The following is an 11,289-nucleotide window of genomic DNA, read 5'->3' as shown; positions in this document are numbered from 1 at the left end:
TTCTCAAAATTTTTAATGACTTTATAATAACCAACAAGCAACTTATATGTTAGGGAAATGATGAGAAATCATGAGGCTTAAAAATATCTGGCAGTTTAAAAATAAGCAGAATTTCAGAAACCTAAAAACATCTTTTATTGGAAACCTACCTCTTCCTTTTCACCTGCATTACCATATGCATTTGCAGTGGCAGGGAATTAAATTAGGTAACACCAAATACATCAGTGACTAGATGGGCCCCGATCATGTCTTGCTTTCCCATTATTACAAGTAATCCAGCATTCCCAACTCTTGCAATTATAAGTTAACACAGAATTTTGCAAAAACTGAGTACCTACACCTTCAGATGGGGTTGGAGGGAGGAGAGGGCTTAAATCCATACCCCAAGTGCATCCGGAAGTCTCAGAAATGAGAACACAAAGAAGTCTCTAAGTTATTTTATTTTAATTTGTAATTTTAACCCAATCTCATGATTTTTTGAAGCCTTGTTTTTTGAATGCATGGGGTTAGCTATGTTGAACTACACAAGTGATTCCTTGAATGAAGAGTGACTGTTAGATATATTAAAAAAGGGTTTTCATGGTTTAATTTTCAATCATTATGTCCGTTAGTAACAAATTTATAGAAATTGTGTGTATAGTATGTTCTATGCACCTGAATTCTACTTATTGACTGGGGTACATTTGTATTCCCACAATTCTACGAGTGGAATTTCAGTGTGGGCTACAGGCAGTACAGCAGAGACATAGTGACGGTCTATATATTCTTCTGTAACAAAACTTGTTCAGTTTTCATATCACTGTAAGTTCAGCTCTCAGCATTATGAGCTTCTCAACATCTGTTTGTGGTGTTTCCCCTAATGATTATTACACAAAAAGAAAAGCAAGTACTTTTATTTAAGACAAAGAAAGAAACAGTCTAAAGTCACCCTGAGAGAGAAGGTGAAATATGTGTCATATGCTGTAAAATCTCACATTAACTCAGGACAAGAGGACAAAGAAGCTGGCTTACATTTAAAAAGATACAATATCAGAAAAACTATAATTTCTAACTCATACAGCACAGTGATGTAGAATGTAGAAATGTGGCACGTCATGTTCTCTTACTTGAAATCATTTGGTTGTTACAGAGACTGAAATGGTGTGGTTAGATTTTTGTAGCATTAGAAGATATAGCGAGAGCACCTATCTGGATAGTGGAACACCTAATCAACATAGGATTTCTTGATGTTTAGGGAAGAGGATATATTTACTACCAGACTCCCTGATTACATCTCGTACCATTGGCAAGGTGAGCTAGGGACATCCCTCAGTGATACATGAGTCCTGTAACGGAAGAGCAGACCTAATCATCACTGTTATGGGACATGGTTAATGTCACAGTTACAGGATGAGCTGCAGCGTTGAGCCCTTTTTAATCAAGTGTGTCCCTCAGTTGACAGGTTTGACTTCCTGCATTTCTCTCTAGGTGAAATAGCACAATCTGACTGGGTGCAGGCTTCTTTCTTCCCAGCCATATTATCTCAACTAGTCTAGCTAAGTTTTGCACCAGGAAACTGTGACAGCAGGTGATTAAAATGTCTCAGAGTAAACCATTATTTATTTATTCAACCACAGCAAAAGGATGTTCTCCATCCTTTTCACTTCCTAATGGAATAAAGCTTCACAGATAGCTACATCTTTACTAAGCTTTGAATAAGAGTGAATGTAATGATTTAAAAAAAAAAGTCAAGTCACCCATTCTTCACAACTGTTTCCACAGGAGAGATGATCTTTCATCTCAGGAAGAACACTAAAATTGAGAGAAATTACTTGAGAAAACATATGCACAACAAACAATAACAGATAAAAATATCCATGACAGACCATTCAGCTTTTTAAAAAATAGATTATGCAGTTATTTCCTAAAAGTAACCACAAAATCTAAAGAGGGATTTGGAAATTACAAGCTTTGAACTCAATGCAAAACTAGTATCTAAAAAAATATTAGCCACAAATATAGGATAAAGTAATTTGTTATGCACAGATGTAGAAGAATTTTTTTAAAACCCACTACATAAGTACCTGGCATACTACAGGTAATGAGCATATCTTATTCTGTATTCTTATTTCATTTTCCACCTCTTTCAAGTATCCTCAAAGGGCCATTACATAGTACACTCCAACCCCTAAAGGGCTTCTTTTGTTGCTGATGTGCAATGCTAGGAGCATGTGTTCCCTGTGTGTGAAAAGCCATATTAATCTGAGGACCCCAATGGTTGGAAGACACACACTGTGTGCTTGATTTAAAACAAAATGAAAGAGATATCTCAGTAATTTTCCAAAACACGATAAACTAAAGTACAGTATACAAAATTTTAATCTAGCAGATGAAGTAACAAACGATATTTGTTTCCTTGCTGAAAAAAATACTTAATAATCAATTCCCTATTCATTTTTGTTTACATTTATGGCACACGTTTATATTAAATAAAATGTAAAAAAGAAACATTTGCCCCATCACCTTAGCTTGCCTATCTGTTTAACATCAGTGGGAACAATCTTTAGAGAATCTGACTGGAGGCCTGGAGTTTCTCTGCATGACGTCCCTTTCGTCTCTTGCAAAAACAGCACAGAATGCCTGCCGTGTAAAATTAGGCCTAATCTTCATTATCTTGCTATCTATTTCCTGAGCTTAATTAACTTTTCTGAGTGCTTTTCTGCACTGCAGTGAGGACTAGACCCATTTTGTCTTATTCAGTGTTTGATGATTTCTTTTCCTAGGACAATGACAGCACTTCACAGTCGTAATTGCCATAGCAAAGGCAGAGATACAGTTTTGAAAGAAAAGCTATAACAAAAATTGAGGATGTACAGCCGCGCATACTAATAAAAAGGGACAGAAATCTGCAAATGTGGAGAGATAATCCGTTCTAGCCCCTAAATGAACTCACTTTAAATATTTAATTATCTTGTTAAGTAAATTCAGATTATTGGATTCAAATCCTAGTCATTACAGGTCATCAGGATGTTTTAGATGGAGTACAAATTGACTGCTAATATTCTGCAGTGCTCAAATAATTTTAGAACATAACATCTAGATTGCATGTTTTCTTATGATCTGTCCACTCTTACCACAAGGGACCACAATGTTATGAGATTTTTTTAAGCAAAACTGCAAAATTTGCTATATTGTATAGCTAGAACTTCACAAGGAAACGCCATCCTGTCATCAGGAAAATGGTACAAAGAAATCCTCCATTCACCCTGCATGCCACATCTGCTTTCTCTAGATTTGCTCCTGTAGGGAAAAAAATGGGGATTTGATTTAGAAATTCACACAATGATTATTGTATCAATATACATATATTTCCTTACAACAGTTAACAATTTAGCCCAAACAGCATTCATTTGAGATGAGCAATCACCCCCTAAGGGAAAACCATGTACCCCCAAATCTGGGAGATTTGCAGCTATCACTCCCAGAAGGAAACACAGGGTAGTGGTGATTAGTCCTCTTCTGAGGTGGACTGACGCACCCATCTGTTGCCCTGCCATGGCCATCCTGGGAGATATGCTGCCTGCCAAGGGCCCCAATCTGAGGCTACATCTAGACTGCATGCCATTTTTGACAGAGGCTTTGTCAACAGTATCTGTCGACAAAGCCTCTGTCGAAAAAGAGCATCTAGATTACATTATGTGGATCGAAAAATCGATCCTCTTTTTCGAAAAAGAGCATCCAGACTACTGGATGCTGTTGACAAAAGAAGGCACCCGGAAGTGCTTCTGGCAGGGCATGGGGACAGCCTTTATTTCCAGGTGCTGCTGCCTGCCCTTTGCAGAGATGCGTGCTTAAAGGGATATCCCTGGACACCTGTTGCTCTGCTCCTGCTTCTGGCTTGCCTACCTCCTAGAGGGAAAGCAAAGCTGCTGCAGTGCTTGCTCTGGTTGCCCTGCTTCCTCGGACACCACAGCAGCTTATTTGCAGGGTTTTTTTCTGCTTTTCACCTTTTATTTGACCATGGAGCCTGAGCTGCCCCTGGGCAGGTGATGGCCCCACGCAGCCATACTGCAGCTTCTTCTGCATCTGTATGACTCTGTTGTGAATCTCCTGCCCCATATGGACCCAGACCGCACCAAGGAGACCCTCCTCCAGGATGCAGGAGCTCTGCCCTTGCCCCCAAACTTTTTTGGGGACAGGCAGATTTGGAGGCACAAGACGAGTTCGGACTGGTGGGACTGGCTCATCATGCATCTCTGGGACAACGACCACTGGCTCTGCAACTTCCAGAGGCGGAAGGCCACATTCCTGGAGCTGTGTGCCTCGCTCACCCCTCCTCTGGAACACCAGGACACCCACCTGCGGCCCGCCATCCCCCTGCAGAAGCAGATCGCAATTGCCCCGTGGAAGCTGGCCACCCCCGACAGCTACTGCTCCGTGGGACACCAGTTTGGCATGGGAAGGTCTACCATTGGGGCTGTCTTGATGGAGGTAAGTCACTTTCAGGGGACAGGACCTGTTGCTTGGGGGGGCGGTTGAGAAAGGGGGACTACCAGGCAAGGGCAAGGGGAAGTGGGGGATGGAGTGGCACTTGGAGACCGCTCCTCGGCCACCCCTGCACTGATGTGGGGGAGGGGGGCGTCCTAACAAGGGGACGGGTGGGTGGGAAGGGGGGAGGACCCCCCCCCCCGAGCACTTATGTAACCTAACTCCCTGGTTTCTGTCTGTCTATTTGTCTCATGCTGCAGGTGGTGAGGGCCATCAATGCGGAGCTGCTGAAGAGGCTCATCCGTCTCGCAGACCTGGACAACATCATTGCCGGGTTTGCCGCCTTTGGATTCCTGAACTGCACAGGAGCCCTCGATGGGACACACATCACAATCCGTACACCGCCCCATCGAGCAGCCCAGTTTATAAACCAGAAGGGCTATTATTCGATGGTGCTGCAGGCCCAGGTCGTCCACCGGATCACCAAAGCCCATTGGATCACCGGATCACCAAGTCCACCGGATCACCAAAGCCAGATCACCAAAGCCCATTGGAAAGTCAAAAACATGGAGACTTGGGAGAAGGGGCAGAAATTGGGGAGAGCATGAGTTGTAATCTTACGGATAAAAGCAGGGATGGGCAATAAAAAAGTGACAGAGTTAGGCCAAGGCAGCCTGCCAAGATCAGCTTGGCCCGCTAGGGGAGACCCTACTGCCACTATGTTTACCTGCACTTTTGCAGGTATCAGACAGGTTCACATTAGCCATTCACAGCCAATGTAAGTGGCAGGAAGTGGTGCAGACCAGGACACCGCTTCTCACAGCTCACACTGGCTGCAATTGGCGATTCACTGTGATCGTCTGATACCTGCATAAGCACAGGTAAACATAGTGGTGGGGGACCGCTGGGAATGACCTCTGTGGACTGGTTCCAGAATTTGCCCACCCCTGGATAAAGGAGAGACAAGATCAAATGTGGGGGGGGGGGGGTTAAAAACAGTATCTTCGATGTCTACATACTAATGAGAGAAGAATGGGGAATAAGCAGGAAGAACTTGAAATGCGAGTAAATAAACCCAACGATGATATAGTTAGTATCACAGAGTCTTGGTGGAATAGTACACATGACTGGAATGTTGAGATAGAAGAGAACAGCTTGAAGGAAGGATAGGCATGGGGGGAAAGGGAGGAAGTATTGGCTCATGTATTAACATGTATACATATTGGCTCCGCTTGGCCATGTCCAGGCAATTGGAGCCATGAGGCTCCGTGACTGTGGAGACTTTACATAAACAAAGCGGGGTGGTCTATTAGCAGCTTTCACAAATCAGGCCCGCAGCCCACTTTGAGAAACACTGGTCCCTTGGATTCTTCAGAATTGAAATTAAACTGTTATACCTTCCATCTTCTCAGCAAACAGAAAGCCTAGTCAGCCAGTTCCTCTAGCTAGCAGCATTCTGTCCTGTTGTAATAGTTGACATGCCATGGTAAGACAGGAAATTTTGCCTCTAGCTAAAATGATACAAATGTGGAAAGCCGCTATGACAGCAGACACACATCCTGCCCTTACACCATCAGCAGCTAACTCACCTGTACCTAATAATAGCTCTTGTATAACACATTTCCCTTTTCACCTCCACATCCCAAGCTCTGATTGGCTAAGTCTCAGACCCAGGACGTGTAAGACAAAGAACTGCCTGCTGGTAACAGTGGCTTTCTAGATGGCTTCACAAAAAACTACCAAGTATGCTTAGTAACTTCTACAATCTCCTAGACTTTACTAGCTCAGTCCCCTGCTCTACTCTATACAGATCTGCATAGAACAGATGCTTCAAAACAAATCCATTCCTGCTCTCCATTGCTTTTGTTTTGGACTGAAATTAAAATACTTTTGTAAAAGCACATAGGTTACATGAGCCACCAGCATCAGAGAGATAGCCAAGTTCGTCTGTATCCACAAAAACAAGGAATCTAGGGATACGTTTACACTGCAGGCTAAAGTCATGAGACACAACTTCAGCTACGTTAATGGCATAGCTAAAGTCAAAGTACCTTAACTAAACTTTGGCAGTGTTTTGCACTCTTCCTTCAACTTCCCTTACTCCTTGTGAAATGAAGGTTACAGAAGCTGGAGTAAGAAGCCCAATATTTTGAAATTATTTCAAAATAAGGAGCTTGCTGTGTAAACACGCACTTATTTCAAAATAAGCGTGTATTGTCGACATAACCTCACAGATTTCTTTGGGCATAAGCTTTCATGGGCAACGACCCATTTTGTCAGATGAATGGAGTGGAAATTACAGAGGCAGGCATAAATATACTTTAAGGTGCCACAAGATTCCTCGTTGCTTTTATGAGCCACTAGTGAAGTTTATGTCAAGTTCCACCTTGGTGCTAGCTTTTATAAAATTATTCCTTCAGCTGAAGTAGTAGCAGTCTGTGCTGAAAGCTGCTGGGTTCAAAGTCTCCGAATGACCCTTAAAGAGGAAGCATGAGAGTGGGAGCTAACATGGTTGCAAATGATGGAATGTAAGCCTTTTAGTTTACAGTACTGCAAATAAAGAAATGTTTCTAAATCCCTCCTTAAAAAAAACTCTTGCTGTAAAAACCTTGATAAACATTTAGGTAGCTAATGTGATAAGGCTATGGCCTATCATGCTTACCAGCATTGCTTCTTTGTGCTTCCTCATCTGTCTGCATTTACCAGTATTTATCTGCAGAAACAAAAATAAATAACCATCATTAACCAAAACTTTCCAAACAGGAGTCTGTTATCAGACCATACAATCCCTAGAAATTCTAAATAGCTTTTTAGAGACCAGAGCATCTTGAAATTTCATTTATACTGAAAAGCATCTGAAATGGAGCTACAAGCACTTATTTGTTACATTCAGAACACTGCACAGCCTGAAGAAAAATACTTTTCTTTTGCTTTCTTTTTCTTTTGATACATGGATCATAGCACAGATCAAACCTCTGGTAATTTTCAGGCAACGGTAAGGTCTCGCATACAAGAGGCTGGATTTTAGTAAAATCTTTGCCGATTACGTTGAAAAAAGGCTCTGCTTGAAGGGTTTGCTATGTAGTGTTCTGTAGTTTGGGACTATTACCAGTATGTGAACTTTTTTATGTGCAAAACAGCTATTACTATTAACTTCCCATTTTTAATGTTTGTGCAGCCCTTTAGTCCCTACAACACTGCTGGCAAGTAGGGAAATATTATCCCCATTTTTAGATGACAAAAATGATGGAGAAGCCAAGTGATTTGCCTTGCCCCAAAAAACTAAAGAGCTCCCCACTCCTAACCCTAAGACCAATCCCCTAAACCAGGGGTCTCCAAACTACGGCCCGGGGGCCGGATGCGGCCCGCGAGGCCCTCTCATCCGGCCCGTGGAGACCTTTTTGGATTCAAAGGCAGAAGAAGTGAGATTGTTTCAAAACCCATTTGAAGCAGATGTGGCCAGTTGCCCAGATGAACTGCAGCTGGAAGTCATTGAGTTGCAAGCAAATGACCTCCTTAGGGACAAGTTCAAAATAGGACTGGTGGGTTTTTACCAGTTTTTGCCCAAGGAAGACTTTCCTAATGTCAAAACTTTTGCATCAAGGTACCTTTCAATCTTTGGAACAACATACCTGTGTGAACAAACATTTTCAAGAATGAAATACGTGAAGAACAATTTGAGAACAAACTTGTCCGATGATAATCTCAGGTCACTGTTGATGTTAGGGACAACAAATCTAAAGCCAGAAATGTCTGCTATTTTGGCATCCAGGAAACAATTTCACCATTCACACTAATACAGGTGTTCATGTGTAGTGTATGAATGTGTTATTAAATAATAACTGAATAAAATAATATTAAATAAATAATTAAAAACAACATCCATGTTTTGATTGTTTTTTATTTGGACCTCAAGTGTGTAGTCGGCCCCCGAACTGCTGTTTGATAGTTAATGCGGCCCTCGGGCTGAAAAGTTTGGAGACCCCTGCCCTAAACAACTGTGATGCTTCACAGGAGTACCCAAGTTTGTGAGGCACTTCACCACTACCTTCCCTAAGCATAATCTGTGCCTGCTGTGATGCAGCTTCCTGAAGCAGACAGCCAATGCATTGTCTTCTAGTGTTCACAAAATGAAAGTCTCAGATTTCTACAAACCCTCAAATTCCAAAATAAACTTCCAGGAATGCCTGCAAAGCTCTAACCTGCATGCACAAAAATTGCCATTGCCTCCAGCAAGTCACAGCACAGTAAAATCAATGGTCAAAATAGGAGGAGGTCATCCAATTCAGTAGCTGTCTTCAGAAATCTTGGAGGTATCAGCTTAAAACAAGGAGATACAAGAAAGAAATGGACCTATAATTTGTGTCCCAAGATGGGTCATAGCCAGAAAAACAAAAGGGTGTTTGTGTGCATACACAATCTACATAGTTCAGAAGGGACATATCCCTGCTGCTCCCCACTCTAATTTCTATCTACCAAAGTGAAAAATGTCACCACAACAGAGAATCTTTATGATGTAAAAAGGAGGGGGGCCGGAGAGTTTCAGGTCAGAAAGTTTCTTCTCTAAAAAATTTTAGGCACCTACTGCATTTACAACAGATTTTGGAAAAGAAACTAAATGCATCACCTAAATGTGCATATTTCTTCATGGTTCCCCAAAGGAGGAGAGTGTCCTGCCCCCTCCACTATATTGGAGAGGAGTTTTTTGGGGGCACGGGGTGTCTCCCAAGAGGAACTTGCAGGGAAAACAGACCCTTTTTTAAGAGGAGTAGAGGTAAATTGATGATTTCCACCTGGGATACCTCATTTTCTTACCTGTCAAGTGCTGGTGCTGTTCTTCCTACTGGTGAGAAAGTCTGGGCCAAAAATTCTCAGCAACCACTAAGTTCTACTGCTAGTATTATCATTGCACATCCCCTGGCCCAGAGTCTTCATCTGAGCCTTCACTAAGTACAGAAGATTGGAACAGAGCCAGGTAGAAGAGAAGTTCTTCTGAGCAATCTATGGCACAAAAAATGGTTTGATGCTCATTTTGTTCAGGTGAATCTTTCATGGCTTAGATCTGAATAACCCATTTCTAACACAAACTTTGCCCATACCCTGCTAGAGACTAGTTTCCAGGCCTTCCTTTGCCTCTTAAGAGGCAAATCTATTGAGTCTAAATAATAAAAAAAAAAGCATCTGCTGAAGCTACTAACAGCTTATTGGATATGTTCAACTAAGCCAGCTCCAGATCCCCTCTGCCCTCATTAGTAGATATCCTGGCAGTCAGTCAATGGAAATACAATAAAATTAAGAATTTCAGCAAGTAGGAAGAGGCTGTGTATGGACAGAGAGAGGAAAAAATATATATCAGCACTAAAAGCATCTGTACTTGCTCAGTGATCTTGGCTCTTCCATAAAATTATGTTGTGCTGTTATTTTCCTTTTAGTACCATACCAAAGCCATAGTCACTAAAACTCTTACCATAATACAATCAAGGAATTCTAATTTCACATTCATATACCATATTGGAGTTTCTATATAGTTCGTCATGTGGGGTTGTGAAAGCTCAGGCAAAGGTTGCATTGGGTAGTGAGACTCACAAAAGATCAGACCCTCTACATTATGAAACATCATATACATTCTGATGCAGTAACTACATTTGAAATGCTCCATAAGACCTATCCATTCTTTCCTCCCTTCTGTCACCTGGGTATGTTTCCTATTTTTGGAAACTCTGACAGCTCCTTCTCTTAGGCCAGGTTGACACTAAACCTGGCAGCTTGGCTTAAGGTACGCAGTTCCAGATATGTATTCTATGTAGCTGGAGATGACTTACCTTAAGCCAAGCTTGGCATCTTCCCTTATTCCTCACAATAATTATTGAGGGGTACGAAATGCCAGTGGGAGCACACTCTGAGTTCAATTTAGCAAGGCTTAACTAGATTCACTAAATTAAGCTCCAGAAAATAGATCATAGCAGCATCGATCTTCCACAGAGTGAAAACAAGTTTTAGTGTGGGAATCTCATAGTTTCAGATTTTTGTTAAAGGTACTTCCCAGTGTAAGAAATAAAAAAAAAAAGTTACTAAAAAAGAAACTTCTATTAAATGAAAGCCAGAGGGTCCCTTGTTCTTTCTTTGGTATAACACCTCTGTTTTAGTAAGAAGCACTAGCCAGGATACATGAGAAGCCTGAATTAATGGATCAGAGCAGCATTGACTTGGTTGGTAGAGTGCTAACAGCAACTGAATAAGGAGTAATCAGCTAGAGATCTCAAAATCTTGCCTCTAGCTTTCATGAGGGCAGGTACATAATAGATGTCACCCTGCCTCAGAGGAACAGTTTCAATAAACAATATACATAGAGCTGTAAAGAGTCCTTGAAGCAGTTAGACCATAAACCGATTTTTTCTTCACTGTTACCTTGCACTCTCCCCACATATTTGCTGTATTTTAATTCCCTGTTACTCCTTGAGGATGTTTGGGGCAAGTTCCCTGAACACCAAAAAATCTCCCTATTTGACAAGGACCAGCTCTAGTGGGATTTTCCATTTTCTTTTATCTATATTTGCAATATAAATGTACTTATTCTGTGCTCTTGTATGTATTGGAAATGAGATTGTGCTTGCTGGCATAAATATATTTGTCATGATGAGACTAACATACCGCATGCTTTCATGTATATGTTTTCAATACAGGGGCTGATTTGCACTGTGCTTGTAAGTATATTTTTCCTAGGAAAATGTATAGGGATTTGCAGATTCTTTTTAAAATTAAAATTTTCCCAATAGTCCTAAGAATGGGGTAAGAATATTTATGTTTCAGATCAAGCCACAA

The sequence above is a fragment of the Pelodiscus sinensis genome, chromosome 6, assembly GCF_052426305.1.
Source record: "Pelodiscus sinensis isolate ZL-2025 chromosome 6, ASM5242630v1, whole genome shotgun sequence".
Lineage (NCBI taxonomy): Eukaryota > Metazoa > Chordata > Testudines > Trionychidae > Pelodiscus > Pelodiscus sinensis.
The sequence above is the reverse complement of the archived record's forward strand: the minus strand, read 5'-3'. Positions refer to the sequence as shown.